Raw genomic sequence first — 22,982 nt, 5'->3', positions numbered from 1 at the left:
ACACTTCAAAGGAAGAAGGTGCTTTTGGTGCCTCATGGGGGCTGAGACTGAGCAATTGTGAGTTTGAGCACAACCTCCTCTTTCCTCCTTAATGGTGACTTCTTACCATGTGTATTTATTCCACCTCTTCATCTTTTCCTTCTTAGCTCACACTTTTTTTCACAGACATGTAGGGATGAAGAAAAGAATCAGGCTGGCAAACATCTCCTTCCTAACCCTTCCATCTTATCATCAGACTTAAAAATTTGTGTCACCTTGTCTAGGGCCCCATCTTAGAGGGTAGTGTCTGGCCCACCTCCACATGTGGCATGGGGGTCCTGGTGATGATAGTGAGAACACCCTACCTCACATTTGTGGGACACTTTCCAGCTTAAGCAATGATTACACCTCATTAAAGGCATCCTTATGGGGGAGATTCTAAGGATTCATAACATTTCCCAAGTTTAGCAGAAGTCACTTAATTTGCTGCTCTGATGTCACTTCAAGAACTCTGACAGTTAAGGCACAAAAGGGAATAATTATGTAAGATGTAAAATTAACAAGCGCTGCGGCAGTCTGTGAACTACCTGGGCCAGATTGATCTCAGAGGCTGGTGATAGCAGCAACTCAAGGGGAGAGGACTTGGTAATGACAAGCGTGCTGAGGAGGAGGGCCTGTGCAGGGAGGCTGCCAGTCATCCCTGTGTGGCAGCTTCTGCGGAATCCTCGGGAGACTGTAGAGTCTCAGTTCATGTGGAACGCTTTCTCTGGGCCTCCTCTCACCTCCACTTTGAAGTAGCAGCCAACCCCATCGCCAGACCTCTTCCCCTGACTTCTGTATCCCCATCACTGTGAATGTAGTTCATACCATAGTTGTCTATGGCTGAGAGATGGGCTCTTGCTGCCTCTGCTGGACTTAGAACTTGTGTGTGTGTGTGTGTGTGTGTGTGTGTGTGTATGTATACATGCACACTCATGCATGTGTAGTATTTAATGTAATAATTTTGTTAATTCCTTAAGAAATTTTTACAATATATTTTTTTATCATATTTAGCTCTACCACTGCCCCCAATTCTTCCCAGATCCACCGTAACTCTACCCTTCCCAACCTCATATCCTTTTATTTCTCCATTAAAAAAATTCATCAAGTCCAATTTATGCTGACAGATACCCCTAGGGGTGAGGCCACCCATTGGAGCATGGTCAATCATGTCAGCCACACTCTTAAAGAAAACTGTCTGTCCCTCTCTTAGGAGCCATCAGTTGTCAGTAGCTCTCCAGTAGAGGTGACAGCTTTCGAATCCCTCCCTCAACTAATAGCTTCCTGGTGGGCAGGTTCTTTATTCCCAGCATTCCCAAACACAGTGCCCCACCCATGGTTAAATTAGGACATTATGCTAATTTCACCATAAATAAACTCAGATCTGGGACTAAACCTCTGTAAGGGATGTTCCTTGTAATAATAATGTTTATCAATGACAATGGCACATTTGTTATTTTTCCTGGTAAACTTTTGGAGTCACTTGTAGTTTTGTTTGTTAGCTACTTAATAAAAAGTTTAGTGAGGCCGAGCACAGTGGCACATGTCTTTGATCCCCACACCCAGGAGGCAGAGGCAGGTGGATCTCCGAGTCTACAGACTGAGTTCCAAAAGAGAAGTTTAGCTCATAGTTTTCAGGGCTCCAGGCCACAGTGTCCATATCTGCTCACTTCCCTGTCAGCTGCACCACTTCCTGGTTAGAGAAAGAGAAGCAAATATCACAGGCAAGAAGCAGAGACCCTGGGTGGGGGCGGGTGAGGCTCAGAGTGTACACAGCAACACCTCCAAGGCAGCACCCTCAGAGCCACCCTAGCCCTCCTCTCTGGCCGTCACATTAGTCTCTGTCAACATCTCACACTGAGGCTCTGGCCTCACGCACGTGGACCTTGAGGGACAAGCAGCATCCTTCCATAGCAGGTGGCACAGTGGCCCGCCAGTGTCTGCCCAGCAGCCCGCCAGTGTCTGCCCAGCAGCCCGGCCTGCTTCTAGAATGGAAAATCACAGTTTGTACCAGGTGTTCCTGGCTGGAGCCTCACGTCACAGTCACTTACCCACCTAGGCATCGGGAGGGCCAAGTCTATCCGGTAGTAATGTGCAGAGTCAAGTGGGCAGACGTGAAGTGAGGAGCCCTGACTGGTAGTCCTTCTGACTCTCTAAATGAGAGAAGTCTGGTGAGAAAGCGGGAACGCCAAGGGAACCAGACAAGAGAGATCAGAGAACACCATGGCCACGTTCTATCCCCAACCCAGGTTTCTTTATGCCCGGTGACCTGGCAGTGCCCACAGCTCAATTCTTGGCCAGCGAGTGCCCTCCTTGGCAGTGCAGTGTAAAGCTGTGTTTCCGTCATTTCAGCAGAAACTGATCTTAAGCAGAAGCTTAAAGCCTTAAGCCCCACACAACGGTGAGTGAGGCTGTGTATTACCTGATGGGTGATCTTGATTGTGAACTTGATGAGATTTAGAATTGCCATGGATTGCTATGGGCAGCAATCAGTGCCGCGTTATCTAGATAAGTGGGCGGAGCCATGTTCATAGACTGAGGTCCTGGACTATACACAAAAGACAAGGTGAGCTGGGCCCGGCATTCCTCTCTCTCTCTCTCTCTCTCTCTCTCTCTCTCTCTCTCTGCTTCTTGACTGAGGACACGGTGTGATCAACTAGTTCATATTCCTGCCACCACGACTTCCTGTGGCTGTGATAAAACGCCATGACCAAAATGAAGTATGAAAGGCTTTATTTTGGCCTATGGGAGGGATGACAGCCTACACAGCAGGGAGGCACGTGGCAGGGGCAAGATGGGCAATCACAGCTTCAACTGCACCTGTGAAGCCAAGAGAGCCAGCTGGGTGTTCCGGTGAGGGTGTCAAGGCTGTCAACGCTCAGAGTCACCCTCAGTGACACACTTCCTCCAACAAGGTCTCATCTCCTAAACCTCCCCTAACCAACGGGGGAGAGGTTTTCAAATGCCTGAAACTGTGGGGGGACATTCCTCATTCAAACCACCACATCCTCAAGATATGAGATGTGAGCCCCCCCCCAAACAAAACAAACGAACAACAACAACAAACAACTCCTTTGCTTTTAAAATTACTGTGGTCAGGTATTTTGTCATAGCCATGAGAAAAGTAACAAATACAGAAAACTGGTACAGAGAAGCGACGAGCCTGACCATGGTTCTCAGGCCTGTTTTGAGAGGAATGTGGGAGAATCTGGAATTTTGGATTAAAATAACGCTAGCATGGTATTAGCAGAGCTTAACAGACCATTCTAGTAGGGGGTGGGAAGACAAGACCCTTGAGAGAAGAGTGGACAGTGGAAGCTGAGCTCCTGGCGGATCGGTGGGTGCAGGGCTTTGTCAGGAGCTAAACTAAAGGTCCTTGTTTCTACATTCCAGAAAAGAATCTGGCTGCATTCTGCCTGTGTCTTGAGACCCTGAGTGAAGTTGAATACAGGAATAATGAACAATTTTTTTTTTGGTGGAGGAAAAATCAAGATAGAATAGCATTCATATTCATCAAGGAAGGATGTGTGAGAAAGCTTAACATTTCAGACAAGGAGATTGTAGATGTCAGAGCCACAGAGTGTTTGCTGAGGGAAGTTGCAGGCATGATGCAGAGATGACGTAGAGATAATGTAGAGACTATGTATGCTGCAGGCAGCAGACCTTGAAGAGTGGAGCTACCCAGGCCCTCTGAGCCCCAGATGATTCCTCATGAGCCCAAGATACTGGACATGGAGCAGCAGGATCTGGCTTTTATTCTGCTAGGTCTTAGTCTTGCTTTTGTATGATTGAGTTGCTAGATCCCATTCTTCTCTTTTTGTGTGGGGATGTTTATCTGAGCTCTGTATGCTGGAAGTATGTGATTCATTTAATTGTACCAGGTGCACAGATAAGAAATCGCCTGGCTCTCAGAGGATAGTCTACACTTTTTGGACTGCGTTTCAATGTGAAAGATTATGGGGACTTCTGACATGGGACTGAATTCATTAGTTTTGTGTTGGGAGGTCAAGTTGACTAGGGGAGAAGTTTTGATGGTCAGTCTTGATATCATCTTGGTGAGATTTAAAATTACCATGGAAATAAATCTCTTGCCATATCTATGAAGGATTATCTTGACTAGGTTAACTGGGGTAGGATAGGAAGATCCACATTCTATATGATAATACCTTTGGTTTGGGATCCAGGAGTGAATTAAAAGAAGAGTGAGCTGAGCACAAACATTCATCACTCCTTGCTTCCTGACTGTGGATGCCCTCTGACCAGCAGGTTTCAGCATCTGTGGATGCCCTCTGACCAGCAGGTTTCAGCATCTGTCGCCATGACTTCTCTGCCTTGATGGACAACATCCTTCAGTGATGAACCATAGTCAACGTTTCCTTCCTTCAGTTCTGTATCTTTTCTCAGTGAGACAAGTAATGAATGTGGTTCCTTTTCACTGGCTCTGTACTCTGGTCCTGGGATGCCCAACTATTTGAAAAAAATGTCAGGATTACAACACTGTTCCTGCATCCTCTAGAAGTGAAAGGCCACTAAGAGTCATCTTTTCTACTTTTGTGACTTGAATAGTAAGTATTTCATTGCATACATATATCACATTTTTTCTTTTATATTTTTAGTGGACAGGTTAGTTGATTTGGTTATCTGACTATTGTGGATAAGCCATAATGAACATGGGACTGTAGGCATCTCTTTGTCACACATTAAACATACACTCACATACACTATATATACATGTATTTGTGTGTGTGTGTGTGTCCAGTAGTGGATTATCTGGATAATATGATAGTCCTGCTTTTAATTATTTGAAAACCTCCATACTGTTTCCTATAGTGGCTACCCCAATTTAGTTTCCCACCAGCAGGAGCTAAGGGCTCCCCTTTCCTACATTCTCACTGTCTACATGTGATGCTGTACATGTAACTAACTCAGCACATCCCTCAAAGTAAGTGTATATACTTCAAAACGTCTCATCGAACACGATAAATACATTTTTGTTAATTAATAAAAACAAATAGATGACAACAAGACAATTGCCTTCTCTCCAGGACCGAACAGCATCTGTCTCAGAGTGGCAAAGGCCATAGAGTGCAGCGCCCAGAATCGGTTTCCTGGCAACCCAGGGTCCAATAGGCGCTTGTTGCTTTAGGTGCGCCTCACAGTGTAAGGGAAGACAAGTGGGCCCCTGCCGGGGTCAGATTGTTTTCCTGTTTTCTCTCTGCTTTGTTTTGTGGTGTCTAGGGGACTCTGTTTGTGTGGGTTTTGGCAGGCTTGCTTGACCCTGAATTCCTCAGTGTCATTCTCTGAGGCTACAGAATTTGTGCTGAAGACTCATTTGAAAAATGCTCAAGTCTTTTGGGGGAAGTAGTTAAAGTATCACAATTTGTCAGAATGAGTATACTATTACTGGAATATTTCGAGCAGAAGAAAACAGTGAAAAATTCAGTATCAATAATGCCATGAACTAAAACTGTCTTTCTGGGTCTCTAATGTCACCATTTATCTTCATGTGTTTATTTAGCAAGAGAACATCTTGCCAAGATTTGGGATCATCAAAATGAATGCATGTCTCCAGTTCTTCAGGATTAAAGACTACACAGAAGTCAGGACAAGTGTTGGAATAATCAGAGTGTCCCCAGGCCACACAGCAAAAGGAGATCACAAGAGTAAATGAACACAAATCAAGCATATGTACCCTTGCTTGCCTACAATGTGTGTTCTGGCTTTCTGCTCCCACCTCAGATACCTGACAATTAGCTCAGGCATCCCCAGGGGAGGGCCTCGCTTGTGCTAACCAACCCTTTTGCTGATTGAGAGGAATCTGGAGTATCACACCAGACTGTAGCAGGCAGGACCCATGGCTACCTGGAGAGCCCGACATCCCTCTTCCTTCTAGATCTTGATGGAATGTTTCTTGCTCGTATTGATCAGTATCAATGCTCTCTGTTCTTTGCTTGTGAGGGTCAGTCATTCCATACTCAGGCTTCTGTGATTTTTCTCCCTTTTCATGTCTAGTGTCAATGGATTCCTGCCTCCCCGATGGATGCCTTGCTCAAAAGATGTTTTCTGTGACTGCTGGTTGCTCTGGGTTTATTGTCTGTTGTAAAGCAAAGCATTATATTGTATCCTCCATGTCTTATGGAGATCTTAATGAAGTGGAACTCTTATTTATTTGCTTTATAAACATCAAGCTCCTGGAATTTGAGCTAAACTCTGCTAGAATTACAGGGTAGGCACATTACGGATATGCCAGGGAGTAATGGGAACAGCATGCTTCAGATGGCACTCAGCACTCCTCACTGACCCACCAGGCTGGCATGAATATTTCTTTTCCCTTTACATTTTATCTTACTTTCCTTCTGAAGCAGGGATCAGGATGGCCGGGAACTTACTATGTAATCAATGACTTTGAACTTCTCTGATCCTTTTGCCTCTGCCTCCTACATAAACTGTATGCTCAGTTTATATGGAGCTGGGGATTGAACCCAGGGCATTGTACATGATGGACAAGTATTCCACCACCCAAGCTATAGCCCCCCACCCTCAGCTTCTGGGATTAAATTTTTCTTTACAATAAATTGCTTTTTTCTCATAGATCTTCTTTTATCTCACCCTCTACATGTCTTTTAATTCAATAAAAATATATCAAGTACTACTACATGCCAGTTACTGTCCTAGGCCCTGGGGACATAGTAAATAATGAAATAGTTCGTTTCTGTCATCGTGTAGCTGAGCAGAAAAGATTACCAACTCCAAACATCTGAATATTCATTGGACAAACAGCTTATGTTGGCTTCTAACCCCTGCTGCAGAGCAGATCAGCAGCAGACGGTCGTGTCTGCTCAATGCCAAAGAAAGACACACCATCTCGAGCAACTGAAGCTGTGTATTACTGAAGCACCAGGCCTGACTGGAACCCAGTTCTCAGGAGGGCTTGTTACAAGCCACGTGTGGTGGTGCACACCTTTGTAAACGGAGGCTTTTTCATCCTGCCGGGTCCTGCAGCAGATTATGAAATAATCACTTAGAAGCTTCATATTAATTACAAACTGTTTGGCCTATGGCTCAGGCTTATTACTAGCTAACTCTTACATCTTAAATTAGTCCATTTCTAATAATCTATGTATTACCACAGGGCTCGTGGCTTACTGGTACTTTCACATCTTGCTTCTTGGGTGGCTAGCTGGCTTCTCCTTGACTCCACCCTCTTCTCCCTGTATCTCTGCTTGGATTTCCCACCTGGCTATAACCTACCTTGTGATAGGCCAAAACAGCTTCTTTATTAATCAATGGTAATAAAACATATAACATATTTATAGCATATAGAAAGACATCCCACAGCACACCTTTAATTAGGGGAAGGCGGAGGCAGGTGGATCTCAATGAGTTTGAGGCCAACCTGGTCTAAATATCAAGTTCTAGGATAGCGTGGGCTGTATAGAGAGACCTTGTCTCAAAAACAAACAACAAAATGTTTTCAAGGAGGTCTTGTTACAAATAGAATCATAGGGCCAGAGGTCCTGATTAGGAGGGTCCAAGCAGGGCCTGGGAACTTGCATTTCTACCAAGTTCCTTGGCAAAGCTGATAGTGGTAGTCTGGGGTCCACACTTAAGGATTAATATTAAAATGTTTGCTGAAAGCATGGTCAGAATCCAGGGAGGGACTGAAGAGGTGGCTCAGAGTCCAGTTCTCAGATCCCACAGTGGGAGGAGAGAACTGATTCCCAAGAGCTATCCTAATAACATATAATACATCCAAACACACATGTGCACCCCCACACATATACATGCACCCAGAGCTAGGTGAAATTAGCAAACACATTCTGCTCTCCTGAGAGGACCAGGCATTTAATGGGAAGCCATTGTCTCAGCTGCTGGGGCCACCATAGCAAAGATAGGCTGAGTGGCTTAAACAACAGGCACCGAGGGGTTGAGCCAGAATGCCAGCATGGTGGGCTCAGCCTGAGCTTTGCATGTGGTTCCCAGGACATTGCCTCCTTTTGTTTGGGGATGATCTTTCCTTTAGGTGTGTTTGTTTAGTCTCTCATAAGGACACCAACCATGGGATTAGAACCCACTCATGTAACTTTGTTTTAACATAAGTACTTCTGTAAAGACCCTGCCTTTTTCCAGGTGTGGTGGTACTGCCTATAATCCCAGCAGTCAAGAGGCTGAGACAGGAGGATCACAAGTTCAAGGACTGCCTAGAGGTCCTAATTTGTTTTCTATTGCTGAGAAGAAGACCAGGTCCCAAAGAAACTTGGAGAATGTCTTAGTTAGGGTTACTATTGATGAGATACCATGGCCAAAAGCAAATTGGGGAGGAAAGGATTTATTTTGCCTACCCTTCCACATCACTGTTCATTATTGGAGGAAGTCAAGACCACAACTCAAGGAGGGTAGGAGCCAGGGAGCAGGTGCTAATGCAGAGGCCATGGAGGAAGGTTGCTTACTGGCTTGCTCTCATGACCTGCTCAGCCAACTCAGAGCCAACAGCCCAGGGTGGCCCCACCTACAATGGGCTGGGTCCTTCCACACCAATCACCAATCAAGAAAATGACTCACAGACTTTTCTACAGGACATTTTCACAATTGAGGTTCCCACTTCCCAGACCATGCTAGTTTGTGTCAAGTTGACAAAAGAAACTACCAAACACAGGGGACTAGATAAAAAGACTCTTCATAAAAAGACATATTTTAAAAAAGACCCTCTCTAATCTGGAGTTAGGACTCCAGTACATGTATTTGGAGGGCTAAGGGGTACAATTCAGTCTATAATAACTACTAGACTAAGAGGGGTGAGTGAGTTGTGCCAGAATGAGCCAAGAACCATAGAACAGATCCATGGGAGCAGAGAGCCACTTGGCACTCCACAGTGTCTAAGGATGAGGAGCGGTGAGAGGAAGGTGTCCTGGTTCAATTGCTACAGTATGGTTGCTAACCATGTAAAATTAAAATTTTAAGCTAATTTTAATAAAGTAAAGCCTACATTTTCAAAATGAAAATGCCAGTCAGATGGTAATTTCTATATTTAAGCAAAATGAGACAACCAGCTTTCTGGAAAGTCACCCTGTAATTGTCCATACCAGGCATGAGCACTCAAGCTCTCCTGTAGGGCTTCTCAGCCTGTTATGATTGACAGCTAGAGCTAGATCACTCCTCATGGGTTGGGGGTATGCTATTGTCTTAGACGATTTTCCTGTTTCTGTGAGAAAATACTGTGGTAAAAATCAACTTGAGGGAGAAAGCGTTTGTTCTGGCCCACAATTCAAAGATACAGTCCACCATGGTGGGGAAGTTAGGGCATCTGGAGCATGAGGATGCTAATCACATCACAGCCACAATCAGGAAGCAGAGTGCCATGAATGAAGGTTGGTGCTCAGTTCTCTTTACCCACTTTCACTGTCCGAGATCCTAGCTAGGGAATGGAAACGCCCATAGTGGCTTCCCACTTCAGTTAAAGGATCAAGATATTTCCCCACAGGCATGCCCAGAGGCCTGTCTTCCAGGTAGCTCTAGAGTCTGCCCTGTTGACAACATTCACCATCACAGAGGTGCACTGGAACATGCTGAACACCAGTCTGACCTTTCCTACCAGGTGAGAGCAGTACTTGCCCCAACTTGTGACAATCCAAAATGCCTGAAGACATTGCCAAATGCCCACAGAGGGAACAGGGACCAAGGTTCTTCTAGTTAGTTGCACAGCTCTGTTTAGCTTCCATTCCATAATATCTAGGCACCAACAATTTTTGGTGCCTCAACAATTTTGTGAATCAGGTGTCATAGGCATTCCTGATTGATCAAAAAAAACCCAACAGAAACACAGCCCATTTACTCATGTTTACATACCTAGGGATGCCTGTCAAATCCTCAAATCTGTACCCTTTGTACTCTTGTCCCTAGGCACTAGAACAAAGGCAGTCAAGTCCTTTCTTTGCAAGTGACTCTAAATCCTACCTTTCTAACAACCTGAGATCATGGAAACATTTCTGTTTCCATGCCCAAAGAACAAGACCACTTGGCAGTGAAGCAAGACCCTTCCAGATCCACATGTAGCCTCCCTTAGCTATTCTCTTTGCTACAGCCTGACAGATAGGTGTCAGAAAAAAGCTTAAAGCGCTCTCTCTCTCTCTCTCTCTCTCTCTCTCTCTCTCTCTCTCTCTCTCTCTCTCTCTGTGTGTGTGTGAAACACACCCAGCCCTCTTCTGTCTGCTAGCCAAAGCACAGTTTGTTAGCCTGTCAATTATCATTGCTCTGGTGCCAGACTGTGTTTTTAACCCTTTCATCATGCACATGAAATACTTTGCATTAGCCTGGGAAACCCTTGTGGGAGTCACGGTCCTGCCTGTGACTTTGTTCCCATTTCCTCCATATTTCTTGGGTGTCAGAGATGTGTCTTTGCTTCAGAAGAAGCTAGTTTCTAAAGAGCCTGTCTGCAAAATGCCCAGGAAAATGACTGAAATCCTTGCTGGCTGACAAGAAATGGCATCTATCAAGTTAGTCTTTCATGTCACAGGATTTGCAGAATATGCAGTTTGTGACCTACCTTGGGCTAGCCACAGGATGGATATTCACTGATGCATGCAACATGTCTATGCCTTAAGATCCCCTTCCTGTTCATGTGTGTGTGCAGGCATTTGTAGACACGTATGTGCATGTGGAGACTGGAAATGTTGCTCAGCTGTCTTCTTCAATTGTTCTTCACATTATTTTTGAGACAGGGTCTCTTGCTAAACCCAAAGATTACCAATTCTGCTAGACTGGCTGGCCAGTGAGGAGCAGGGGTCCTCCTGTGGGGTTAGAGGTGGACTCTGAAATGCTGGCTCTTTTTTTTTTTTAAACATGGATGATAGAGATTGCAATTCAGATCTTCATACTTAAATGGTGATGGTGATCACTTTACCCATGGAGCCATCTACTCTATCATCCTTTTTTGTGAGAGATTTCATCTTAACCACACTACAAAGATGCCCAGAATAAGAGGCCGCATTAGGTTCGGAAAGGACCAGGGATTAAAATGTCAGTGGCACCTTCCTTTATCCCATCCTTGTGTGTGCTTGTGGCTTAAGATGCCAGAAAGCCCCTGGGAGAGTCCATCTGATTCTTCCTCCCGTAACCGACCTGCTGCAGTGGCGTGTCTCCCAGGTCCTTCTGCCGAGACAGCATGACTGTTAGCATCACTGGCAATGTCCTTGTGTTCTTTCAACAGTCTTTTGTGGTTTGTTCTACTGCAGACTGTTCTCTTGCCCCAAAGTGATTCCTTCCTCCCTGTTTCCATTCTGTTGTTTCTACAGCAGGTACCCGCTTCATTGTGTTCAGTTCAGTTATGTAAGTTACATCTACATACTACCTTGGCAGATATGTCTCTGCCTTTTTTGACTTAGGTTCTCTGGAATGAGCTGCATCCTTTCAGCCAAGAGATGCTGGAAATGCCATGGAGCCAGACATTTTGTTTCTGAAACTGCTAATCCTGCTTTACTGTGGCTCCAGTAACAGCTCAGGTGGGATCTCAACAAAGACCTGTTCAAAGGGTCTGTCTAAATGCGAGAGCTCCAAGTATTGATCTCTTTCTACTGCCGATGCATGGCACCTTTGTTCTAAAGCTGCTCTTCATCCATCCCTACAATTGATTTTGAGTCTAAATTGATTGGAACTGAATGGAAGAGAAGCCAAGAATAGCACTGAGCAGGTTGAATCAGTCAGTGGAGTTTATTTGGCCACAAAGAAATGCAGAGACAAGATTGGAGCACCGAGTGTTGAGCTGGCATTTTCTGGGAGGAAAGAGAGACATGAACCCTGCTCACTAATAGCTTTGGAAATTCAATAGAAACTTAATGCTGTGACCTAAGGGTGATCTGGTCAGATCACCTCCAAATGCACAAGACTCCCTCTCTCTATCCACCCAACTTTGCTAGGCAAGGAAAATACAAAGAGAAAAGAGTCCCCTCTCTACCCCCAGCTGGTGCAGAACATGTGTCCAGGACATATCATGTGCACACACAGAATCAACCTGAGTAATTCAAGTGTTGTGTGCATCTGATGAGAGGCTAGGAGAAAGGAGTACAAGAACCTGACAATCCACCCCTCATTTGCTTTTCCAACTGGGCTTTTTCCTCTTCCTTAGCCATGGTTACCCACTCAATAGCATTGGGTACACTTTAGAAAAGAAATATCAACACAAGTACTTCCTTCACGTTCCATGCATGTTCTTTCCAATCAAATCAGTGATTCCTATCAGTTTCTGATCACTTATATTGTGGCACACAGGATTCTTTATGCTTCATCTCCGTCTGTAGGACTGGACCCTTAAAAGCCTTATAAGGACCGATGAAGTCCATCTTGATATCACTTTTTTACAGATAAGAAAACCGAGCCCTATAAAATGTATTAAATTAGCCTGAGGTCATACATCCATGTGTTGATCATGGGATCAAAATAAACTTTGAATTAAGATCACTGTGTGATCAAAATGAAATTCAGGTTGAGGTCAATGTGTGACAAAACTGAGATTTGAGTCCAGGTTAATGTGACTCTACATGCCCTGAGCATTGCTTCTGGTCCATGTCTCTCTTCTTAGACCAGCCATATACATTCCTGTAGGAAGGCCATTCCTGTCCATTCCTTTCACATACACTTCCCATTCATAGATACTTTAATTGATTTATCACAGGGGAATCAGCAGTATATTTACAGATTGTGGTGATTAATGTCAATTCTTTTTTAAAAATTTTATTTAGAAATTGTTTGAAAAATTTGCACAATATATTTTGAACTTACTCATTCCCCCTCCCCTTCCGGCTCCCAGATCATCCTTCCCTACCCACCCAACTTCATGTTCTCTCTCTTTCTCTAAAAACAAGCAAACAAACAAATCAACAAACCAAACAAAATTAAACCCAAACAGCAACAACAACAAACCAGCATAGAGCCCAGCTTGTGTTGGCAAAACTCCTGGGCCCGGGGCCCTGGCCTGGAGCGTGGCCTGTGTGCCAGGTGCACTCCCCTGAAGAAAACCGACTCTCCTTCTTCAAACAGCAGTCCCGTGGAGGTGTGGGACTTCGTGTCTACCCAGCCCACTCCACGCTGGGGTTTTCTCTGCCTTGAGCTTGAGCTGGCCTTGTGTGTGCTGTCACGGTCTCTGTGCACTCCCCCTGTGGTGTCTTGAAATAATCCACTCCCCCTGGGCCTTACAATAGTCTCCCTCCTCTTCCACACAGTAACGTCAGTTCTTCTTCGTCTCTCTGGCTGAAATGGGAGCACTGGTTACCTCTTCCCAGGGAATTATTTTTTCCTAATAAGTTTTGAAACATCTTTATCCAAATTCTCATGCTGTGTCTTTTTGTGTTACCATCAGAGGATACATTCCAAATTGATAGAGGTAGTGGCACAGGAAGGGGGTGTGGGTCTTTTTATTACCTTTAGATGAATAATGATGTTAAGCTCTGTAATATGGAAAACACTTTCTACATATACCCTGGAATGTGACTCTCTTCATTGCTGGAGTAGAGATAATTTCAGGTAACCCACACAGCACAGGCTGTCAGCTTTGCAAAGAGGTAAGCTGAGACTGATTCTCCCTTACTGACAGCATCGTCAGAAAGCCTAGACCAATTCAGCTTGTCCCCACACTGCAGCTTTTAGTGCTGGGCAGGGATGTTACGCAGAGGCTTCCCCGACATGAGCTTAGAGAATGGATTGTGTTCCTTTCCTCTTGCAACTGCTGATCCTGTGGCCTCACTATAAATAATCAAAATGGGCAGGCCCAGGGGGCCTGCTTTCAGTCCTTTTCCACACATTTATAGAGAGGAGAGGAGAGGAGAGAATTCTTACTCTGGTTAATCAGGGCTGCAGCTAATGGAAAACACATGAGTTACTGCAAAGAACACCATGGGGCGGGGGTGGGGGGGTGCGTGGCATTGACAGTAGTGGTGGGACACAGGAGGCTGGGGACAAGAAGCTGCTGTGGTACACCCCGAAGACAGAGGTGACCATTCCTCAGATAGAGGGGTTCCTTAATAAGGACCCTAAAGACAACCACAGAGATAGGCTGTGTCCCCAAGTGAAAGAACCGCTTCTATATTTGAATGTTAGATATTGTCTAATGCAAAAAATTCTGTTGATGCCACAAGGAAGTTACAAATATTTGCAAAAATGGGCTGGGGAGATAGCTTTAGTCGGTGCAGTGCTTCCCTTGACATCATGAGGACTGAGTTCAGAGTCCCAGAACCTATGTCAAAGCCTGGCTATAGTAATGTACCTGTAACCCCAGTATTGAGGTGGGAGGTGGAGGCAGGAGGAGGTCCCTGGGCTTAGAGGTCAGCTGGTCTGTTCTCAAACTTCCAGGCCAATTAGGTAACCTGTCTCAAAAAAGGTGGACGGTCTTACAGATTGATACCTGATTACATGGATATTGTGAACACACACACACACACACACACACACACACACACACACACACACACACACACAATGCTGCTCTCTGCATGCTTGTGCATAGGTAACCATGAATACACGTGTATGTGTGTGGTATTTGCCTGTGTACACACAAGTGTGAATGTGTGCATGTATGTGGGCATGTGTCCCTGAACAGACATATATATTTGCTGTTCCTCTATTGTACCTTTGAAATCTCTGTAAGTGCTTGGGGAGAGGGTTTTGAAGGATGTATGGGCATGTCTGACTCTCTTTGCAGACACATGCATTTCTGGGAGCTGTAGAACTAGAGATGGAATTTTCCTAAGTTATCTCCAGGAGAAATGGGTGCCAAGATATAGGGTATAATTAGAATTTGTTAAAGTGTATTCTTGGCAGCTACCTATTTAGTACACATTTTATGTGTTTTCCCTTCTCTTTCAAGGTGAGAGTCAATTGCTTGCCATCTTTTAGCATTATGTAAAATTTTCTAAAGAAGATCCTGTTGATATGATGAATGTAGAATTCATGGCGATGTCTGGAACCCGCATTAAACATGTTTAGATTCACGTTTTCTCCTAAGGAGTCTGCCAAATACAAACAAGGTATCTTCACAGAGAAATGAATGTGTCAGACAATAATTATTAGACAAAATTTGATAAATTCTTTAGAGTCATACTTCTTTTAATAAAGTCAACCTACCCAGAATTGCCATACCAGCCTCATTTGCATAAAAAACCATAAAATTCATCCAGAAAATAAAAGCTAGGAGAAGAGGTAAGGAGTTGTGGGGGAGGGGACACAGTAAAGGAAAAGACATTAATGCAAAGGGTAAGCTGTCGATGTTCATTCCATGGACATTCCTGAGAGAAATAGAACACAGAGAAGTAAAGGAAGACAATTATCAAAGCAGCAATAGAAGATGACTGCTCAGAACTCATTTGAGAATGTCCTGCTTTTAAATGACATTGGGGGTGATGAGGGGTGGTCACACAGAACGACATGAGGCCACTGTGCAGGTCAGCATGGACGGGCCAAGTGAGAGAGAAAACCCAGAGAGGAAAAGAAAGCATAAACCAAAAAACAAAAGGAAGATCAGCTATGATGAACTAGCAATCAAGTGTCCCTCAGATACAGGTTAGGGATGCAGGAAGTTTACTTTTTTTTTTTTTTTAAGAATTTTCTCCAGAAAAAGCAAACCAACAAAATACCACAGACAGACAGACAGACAGACACACACACACACACACAGACACACACACACACACACACACACACACACACACACACCACCCCTAGAAACTGGAAGAAGAATCAGTGAAACTAACTCAGACTCAGGAAAAGTGGGTCTGACCCCAAGCTCACAAGCTTGAGTGACTGCAGGACTCCTGGCACTTTGATATCAACAGGACACAGTTCTTCTTGTAGTGTGGGAAGAGGGCAGTGAGGAGGTAAATGTCTTCAGATCTTTAGGGACGTCTTAGGTCTGAGGTTAGTTACCTGTGCACTGTGTAGATCGTACTATCAATCATAGTTCTTTAAAGTACAGCAAATAGTCATTACTATGGATCATTTTCATTTACTATATATTACTGCAGTCCTATATTTGATGACATGCACAGACACACAGACAGACATACTCGTTTGGGACAGAATCTCTGGCCCAGGCTGGCCTCAAACTCCCTGTAAAGGTGAGAAACCTTGAACTCCTGATCTTCTGGTCTCTGCCTCCCAAGTCCTAGGATCACACCCTATTTATGTCTTGATGGGAAGGGAATCCAGGGCCCTGTGAATGCTAGACAAGGCCTTCATTAACTGAGCTATCTCCCCAGTCCTGGCTTGGACTGTTTTGAACTTCAATTAATGTTTAATGGTGTGTTTTACTACACATCCCAGAAAACACAACTCATTCTCTGCAGCCTACAGAGAAAGCAAATCGGTCCTGCAGTCTGTTACTTCTTCTTCTCAAAACTCTTTGACTTTACTACAAGATACCCTACTCCCATGATTGTCCTCCTCCCTTCGGGCTTTATGTATCCATTCCAAAATGTTCCCAGTTCCAGATTCATCTCCCCTTCTCAAATTCAAAGCAGAAGTTTCACCTGGCAAGGCTTTGAAATCTCTAGTCACCCTAGATTCCAACTTCCATGCCCACCTCATTCTTCAGCAAACAATAGCTGGATTGTAAACCACTACCCGGGATCCTTAGGTCCTGTGGAATGGGAAATGTCCCCCACACTTGGCCACCAGCTGGGTGCATCACTTTGGAAGCCATGAAACCTTTGTGATGGGAAACACTGCTATTGAAGGAGGTCACTAGGCGGTGAGCCATTGGTGGTTACAGTTCAGTTATAGCCCTGCTCTCAGTCCTGTTCTCCACTTACTGAATTGTGAGCATCCCCTTCATCACCATGAACCTCAGGATGCCCTTGGCTTTGTGATGGATCAACTCCTTTAAACTGTGAACCAAAACAAACCTTTTTTTCTCCTAAGTGGTACCTTGTAATGGCAATGTAAAGCTCTCACATTTTGGAAGCCACTCCATACCCGGCCTGACAGTCCAGCAGCCTCCGCTTTGTGTCACCCATATGCAGCCTTTTCTTCCTACAGTAGTGACAAAAGGGATCCCATTAAAATGCAAGCCAATTGTGCTAATCTTTTGTGCAAAATTATCTGCAAAACAGGGCCCTAATTCACAGGGAAGAGTCCACAGCACTTCAATGGCCAGCAAGTCTACATTACCCTTTGCCCTCACCGTCTTCATATCTCTGCTCCACTTCTTGTCCAGTACCAGCCAGGGCACAGTTGGTTTGCTTCCTGCATGCTGGGCAGGCATGCCTCAGGCCCTTTGGCTGTCCCTCTCCTTCCTGTTCCGAGGGAAACTCCCCCTGAATCCCTAGTCTATCTTTCATCTCCCTTAATTGCTCTAATTTTTACCTTCAAAAGATGATCACAGGTGCCTTACTATATGAATTTGTTCATTTTCTTGTTGTCTTTTTCTTTCTAAACTGGAGTGTAGCTCTCTAAGATACAAACACTTCTGTGTATGGATGTGTCTCAAGTTCTAGAATGATGCTTAATATTTAGTAGATGCTTATTTAATATCTGTTCAAATGAACAAATAAGGGCTGGAGAGATGGCTCAGTGTGGAAGAGCGTTTGCTGCACACACATGGGGACCTGAGTTTGGACCCCAGCTTTCATGTTAAATGTCATGCATGGCTGTGCACATGCCTGTAACCCTAGTGTCATGAGCTCAGTCGGTAGAGCATGAGACTCTTAATCTCAGGGTCGTGGGTTCGTGCCCCTTGGGCACCAGATATTGGTGAAATTATTAAGGCCACTCCATGTAGTTAAAAGGGAAGTTTATTAGTGGCGTAACTTACAAATGAAGGGATGGGTAGGTTGCAAGGTTTGGGGGAAGACATAGTGCAGTCTAGTGGTGTTCTCTGGAAAACTCTGCTTGGTCTACCTCTAGCGTCCGGGGTCCAGGAACCAAGAGAGGGCAGCGCATCTGGATCTCGGGTCTTCAGGGCCCACTCTTGGCCCTGCCTTGTAGGTGTGACAATTACCAAAGCCTCAATGGGGGTTGGAACTTCCAGATCAAAGCTGGAATGGCTACCCACTACAGACAGGGATTGGAGGATCACTGGGGGTTGTTGGTTCCTACCCTGGCTCTGCTGTCAGTGAGAGAGGTTGTCTCAGATGAATGAGGTGGGGAGTGATAGAGCAGGGCACCTCAGCATCTATGGCCTACACACATGCTTATGGAGAGTCACGTGAACAACACACTACACCATACTCTTAGACATAGATGCTACACACACAAAAGAGTTAAAAAATGAATGAGTAAATAAGTAAACAGGATCCAAATAAAAAAGAATGGAATGGATTAAAGGGAATTAAAAAAAAGTAAGGGGCTGAAAAATGCTAGTAATATGATTAAGAAAGCATTTGTTTCTTCTCTCAATATGAAAAAGCACACACTTTTATACTATTTGAAATAACATCCTTTTTACATAGTGCAAGGAAACAGGGAAAGGTAAATTGAATTGAGTTTAGCAATGAGTTTTTAAAAATTTGTTTTATTACTGCCTTAGTTAATGTTCTATTGCTTTAAAGAGACACTATGACCATGACAACTCTTATAAAGGAGACAACTGAATTATGGTGGCTTGCTTACATTTTCAGAAGTTTAGGGCATTTTCATTATGGTGGCATGCAGGCAGACATGGTACTGGAGAAGTAGCTGAGTGTCCTACATCTTGACTTGCAGGCAAGAAGAAGTAGTCTGTCTTGCTGGGCATAGCTTGAGCATAGGAGATCTCAAAGTCTGCCTCTACAGTGACACACTTCCTCCAACAAGACCATACCTCCTAATGCCACAACCTTTGGGGTCCATTTTCTTGCAAACTGCCACAATTAGTTTATGTGTATGAGTGCCCTGCCCACATTTATGTCTGTATACCATGTGCATGTGCACGCCTGGTACCCATGGAGGGCATAAGAAGGTCTTAGAGCCCCTGGAATTGGAGGTACAGATAGTTGTGAGCCACAATGTGGGTGCTAAGGACCGAACCTGGGTCCTCTTAACCACTGAACCATCTCTCCAGCCCCTAGTGAGGAACTGTTTAATGTTGTTAAAATTGATAAAAACTGAAATGAATTTTATATGGACAAGGATTTAATTGACTGTAGGATTTTAAAAGCCACAAACTTAGAATGTTCTGAGGAGATGCTTTTATGCTGAAGCGTGATTTGCTCTGCAGATTTGGCCTCTGATGGAGACCTTCAGCACCTTGTGGAAACATGTAAAGAATGCAGATTCTTAGGTGCTATCCCCATTTCTAGAGGAGAAAGTTCAGGTTCCCATTTGTATTTCTAGGGGAACTGGCTTTGGGGGGGTCATATTTGCTTCTGCCTACTGTCCTGAGTCTTCTGTACACACAAAGCAACATTTCTCCCCATCCTAAAACAGAAAACAAAGGTTTTAAATCTTCCTTGAGTTCTTTTTCCCTTCTAGTAACTGTCCCATTCTCACCTTCTTTTTATAGCCTAACTCAAAATAATTCTCTAAAAATTCTCTGTTTTTCTTTTGAGCACAGAGTCAGGCTTTCCTACTAAGTGTCTCTTCCCAAGGTCACTCTCAGTGTACTCTGGGGAGGCACATTCACACCCTGTGATCCTTGGTCCATCAGCATGAGCTGAAAGTTGATTGCACTCTGTCAAAATCCTTCCTTTAACTCCTCTTCCTTCCTCCTAGCCTCCTTTGGGTGTATTTTCTGTATTTTAAAATCCTGACTATGGCCCCAAGGTTTCTCTCCCCATTACTGTTTGATTTTGTCTGCTGATGATCTCTGTTTTCTGTGTCTTAACCCAACTGTTACAGTGAATTCTAGAGTCCAAACATGGACTGTGGTGCACTATAAACACTTGGTGCTTAATCGATTCTTGGAACCAATGTCCAGTTCTGAGCCCCTATACATTCCCTCTTAGACTCCCTCCTTCATAGTCTCAGTCAGAGCAACCTCATCCTTCCATTGCACAGGCTCAAGCTTTGAAGTGTCTTTGGCTGACTTTTCTCTCTGGGGTCATAACTGAACCAACAGCAAATCCTATTGGTTCTCCGAATTTAACCATCTTCTTTGCTACCTTGTACCAACTCATCAAGATCTGTGGCCCAAGGGACAGGGCAACCTCCTCACTGGTCTTGCTTCTTTTCTGGTCCCATGGTAGATGATTCTCAGCACAGCCCTGATCGCGGCTCATCACCTCACTGAGATCCTGTGCGTGAGCTCCCCTGTCAGCTGGTGGGAAACTCTTACCTTGATTTTCAGTCCTTTCTGATCAGTTACATTCGCATCTTAACGCCTAAGCATGCTGTTCTTGCCACACTACGTTCTCAGGTATCCCAGGCACATTTCCACCTCAGTCTGTTTTGTCTGGACTCAGTCTTCTCTTCTCTACGTTGTGTTCTTCCCATGTCACTTTTCAAAAGTCACAGTCCGAGGGTCATGTAGCTAACCGTGGAACCCTTATTTTTTCTCTCTGCAGCTCAGCATTATGCTGTATGTGATCTGTTCTGTGTTCTTTATTGTCTCTCTTCTACATTTAAAGACAAAGCCATGGAAATATAAGCGATTCATACCCCTGTTCTCCCCTGATGTCTGCAGCAGTGCTTGGCTCGTGCAAAACAATTCTTATGTGTTTCCTAAAAAGGAATGAAAACAAGGGCTCGTACTATCAAAGCCTATGTATTACACTCATCTACAGGCTTAATGGAAAATATAACACCCCTGTGCTTTTCGGAGAGAAGAATTTACATGGGTTTGTAGTAACTTTGTCAGGACCAATCCTCTTCCACTTGACTCTTAATGACTCAAGGGTTGGAACTGGGCCTATTTTGTTCATAGTTTTCCAGGGTCAGAACATGATGAAGGAAGGAAAATTTTGTTTTGCACAAAATTTAATTCAGTTTTATAGGAGGAGGCTAAGGAAGCTCAAAGAACTAGCAACCGAGATTCTTAGTGTATTTTAATGGAACACTACGAATCAAAATGAGTCAAATATCTACCAACAGCACATCCAACTTTTAGGGATGATAGGACTATTAGCTATAACTTTTAGCTCAGTTGACAGTGTGGCTCAACCTAGTACTAGGTGTATTTTCTGATACCTGAGAACCACTAGTGGAAAGGCTGCCTGACTCAAAAGATGAATGAAGGCCAGTAAAGGAGGACAGGAAAGCGGAAGCAAGACTTAATGCAGTTAGTCACTGATCAAGGTGCTTATCCATATGGCCACTAGTTGAAGCCCTCCCCACCCTGGGGTTAGTTATCAGTTCTACGGTACATCTGTAGAAACTGAGGACTGGAGGAGCAGACAACCTGCATGGTGAATTCCTACCCCAGCCAGGGACAGTTCTGGGCTCCACACAGCTTTGCAGGATCATCAATGGGTAAGAAGCCTGATGGTCTGCAAGACACCAGGAGATGGTCCAGGAAAAAAAGAATCTAAGCAAATTCCTTTTACTTTTATAGAGCAAGTTCACGTGGACACCAAAATAAATCATGAAAACACAGGAAAAACAAAGCGCCCAGATGTCATGATCTACACACTAGGCTGGAGAAATTAATGTGGAATTACTTTAGGAAGCATGCTGACATATGGAACACGTTACAAGGCTGGGGTATTGCTGTTTTTTCAATGGCACCATGGGCTTCAGGACCCAGAGTATGGCATAAAATAAATGAGAATTAAGGCAAGAAATGACCCTGTGTTCTCTATGGCAGAGTTTGCTCTGTTTTCTAAAACTCACCATCAACCGTGCACCCTCTTTTCCAGTGAGAACATGTGCATGGCATCCTTCTGGGAACACAATCAGCCTGGGCAGCTTGGTGTCTGGTGGTGGCTGGCTTGCTAGAGGACACAGTGGAGATTATGGGGAAGTCTACTCATTGCAAGGGCACTGACCTTAGCCACACTCAGCTGGAATCTGTGTGAAACTCTATGCCAAACTTCCACTGAACATTCAACATTCAGAATATATAAATGTGTAAGGATGTTCTCAGAGTGTGTTAACATGGTAACCAATGTGACCAGTGTGCCCTGTACAGGCACATGTTCTCCAGAACTTTCTATGAAATAGTGAAGTTCTACTGCACTTCAGAAATGCTAGCACCCTTTAAAAGTTGAGGGTGAGGAGACTTACCTAATTGGAGTCCATATTTTAAAACAGATTGCAAAATGCTTGGCTGGTACTATGGGTTAAATTTCAGATCCTCTGCAAAGAAACCATGTAGGACAATATAGATGTAACCAACCGTCTTATTAAATAAGAAACACAGAAACAATGCAAAAGAGAAAGCCGAGAGGTCAGAGCTCAGAGCTAAAATCTCACCCTTCCGCCTGCGGTGTCCCAGCTTCCCGAATGAGGGTTCTATTTCCTGTCTGTTCGTCTATTTAAAGTATTTTGTTCTGCCTTCTCATTGGTTGTAAACCCAAACACGTGACTGCCTCGTCACTGTCTGAATGTACAGCCCCCTAGGTCTTAAAGGCATATGTCTTCAATGCTGGCTATATCCCTGAACACACAGATATCTATGGGATTAAAGGCGTGTGCCACCACCGCCACACTCTTGCTATGGCTCTAATAGCTCTGACCCCCGGGCAACTTTATTTATTAACATACAATCAAAATCACATTTCAGTACAATTAGATTACCACCACAGGACAAGGTCCTTTGAGCAAACAGCCGCCATCTTTATTAGATCAGTTGTACCTGCTTGCAAGAGCCCATCATGGTGGGGCTTGTGGACTGTTGAGATTTTGTCTTAGGAGGGTGTGGGGAAGGTCATTCCAGATGCTTTTCCCACTCAGTAATTTCCCCTCAATTGCAGGCGGCCATGTTGGACCTCACCAGGTGCTGTAATATATAGGCTGTGGAGGTTAATTGGGAGGGATCCCGTCTGAGAGGCTGTGGCGCAGCTGTGACTCCTGCTGGCTGGAACTTGCCTTCAGTGCCACCCAAGCTCCTGCAGGCAAACCCCGAGCTG

At 44.4% G+C, this 22,982-nt stretch overlaps 1 long non-coding RNA gene across 1 annotated transcript in view; it reads left to right on the top strand.

Moving 5' to 3' along the window:
- LOC143267738 (uncharacterized) overlaps positions 1 to 21,686 on the top strand; it is a 30,312-nt gene extending 8,626 nt beyond the window's left edge. Inside the window, exons 2-3 of the long non-coding RNA XR_013043170.1 lie at positions 14,873 to 15,032; positions 21,467 to 21,686. This is a non-coding gene — a long non-coding RNA (uncharacterized LOC143267738). The remainder of the gene's footprint in view (positions 1 to 14,872; positions 15,033 to 21,466) is intronic.
- The last annotated feature ends 1,296 nt before the right edge of the window (positions 21,687 to 22,982 follow it).

The sequence above is a fragment of the Peromyscus maniculatus genome, chromosome 11, assembly GCF_049852395.1.
Source record: "Peromyscus maniculatus bairdii isolate BWxNUB_F1_BW_parent chromosome 11, HU_Pman_BW_mat_3.1, whole genome shotgun sequence".
NCBI lineage: Eukaryota > Metazoa > Chordata > Mammalia > Rodentia > Cricetidae > Peromyscus > Peromyscus maniculatus.
This window is presented reverse-complemented; position numbering and strand designations above follow the sequence as displayed.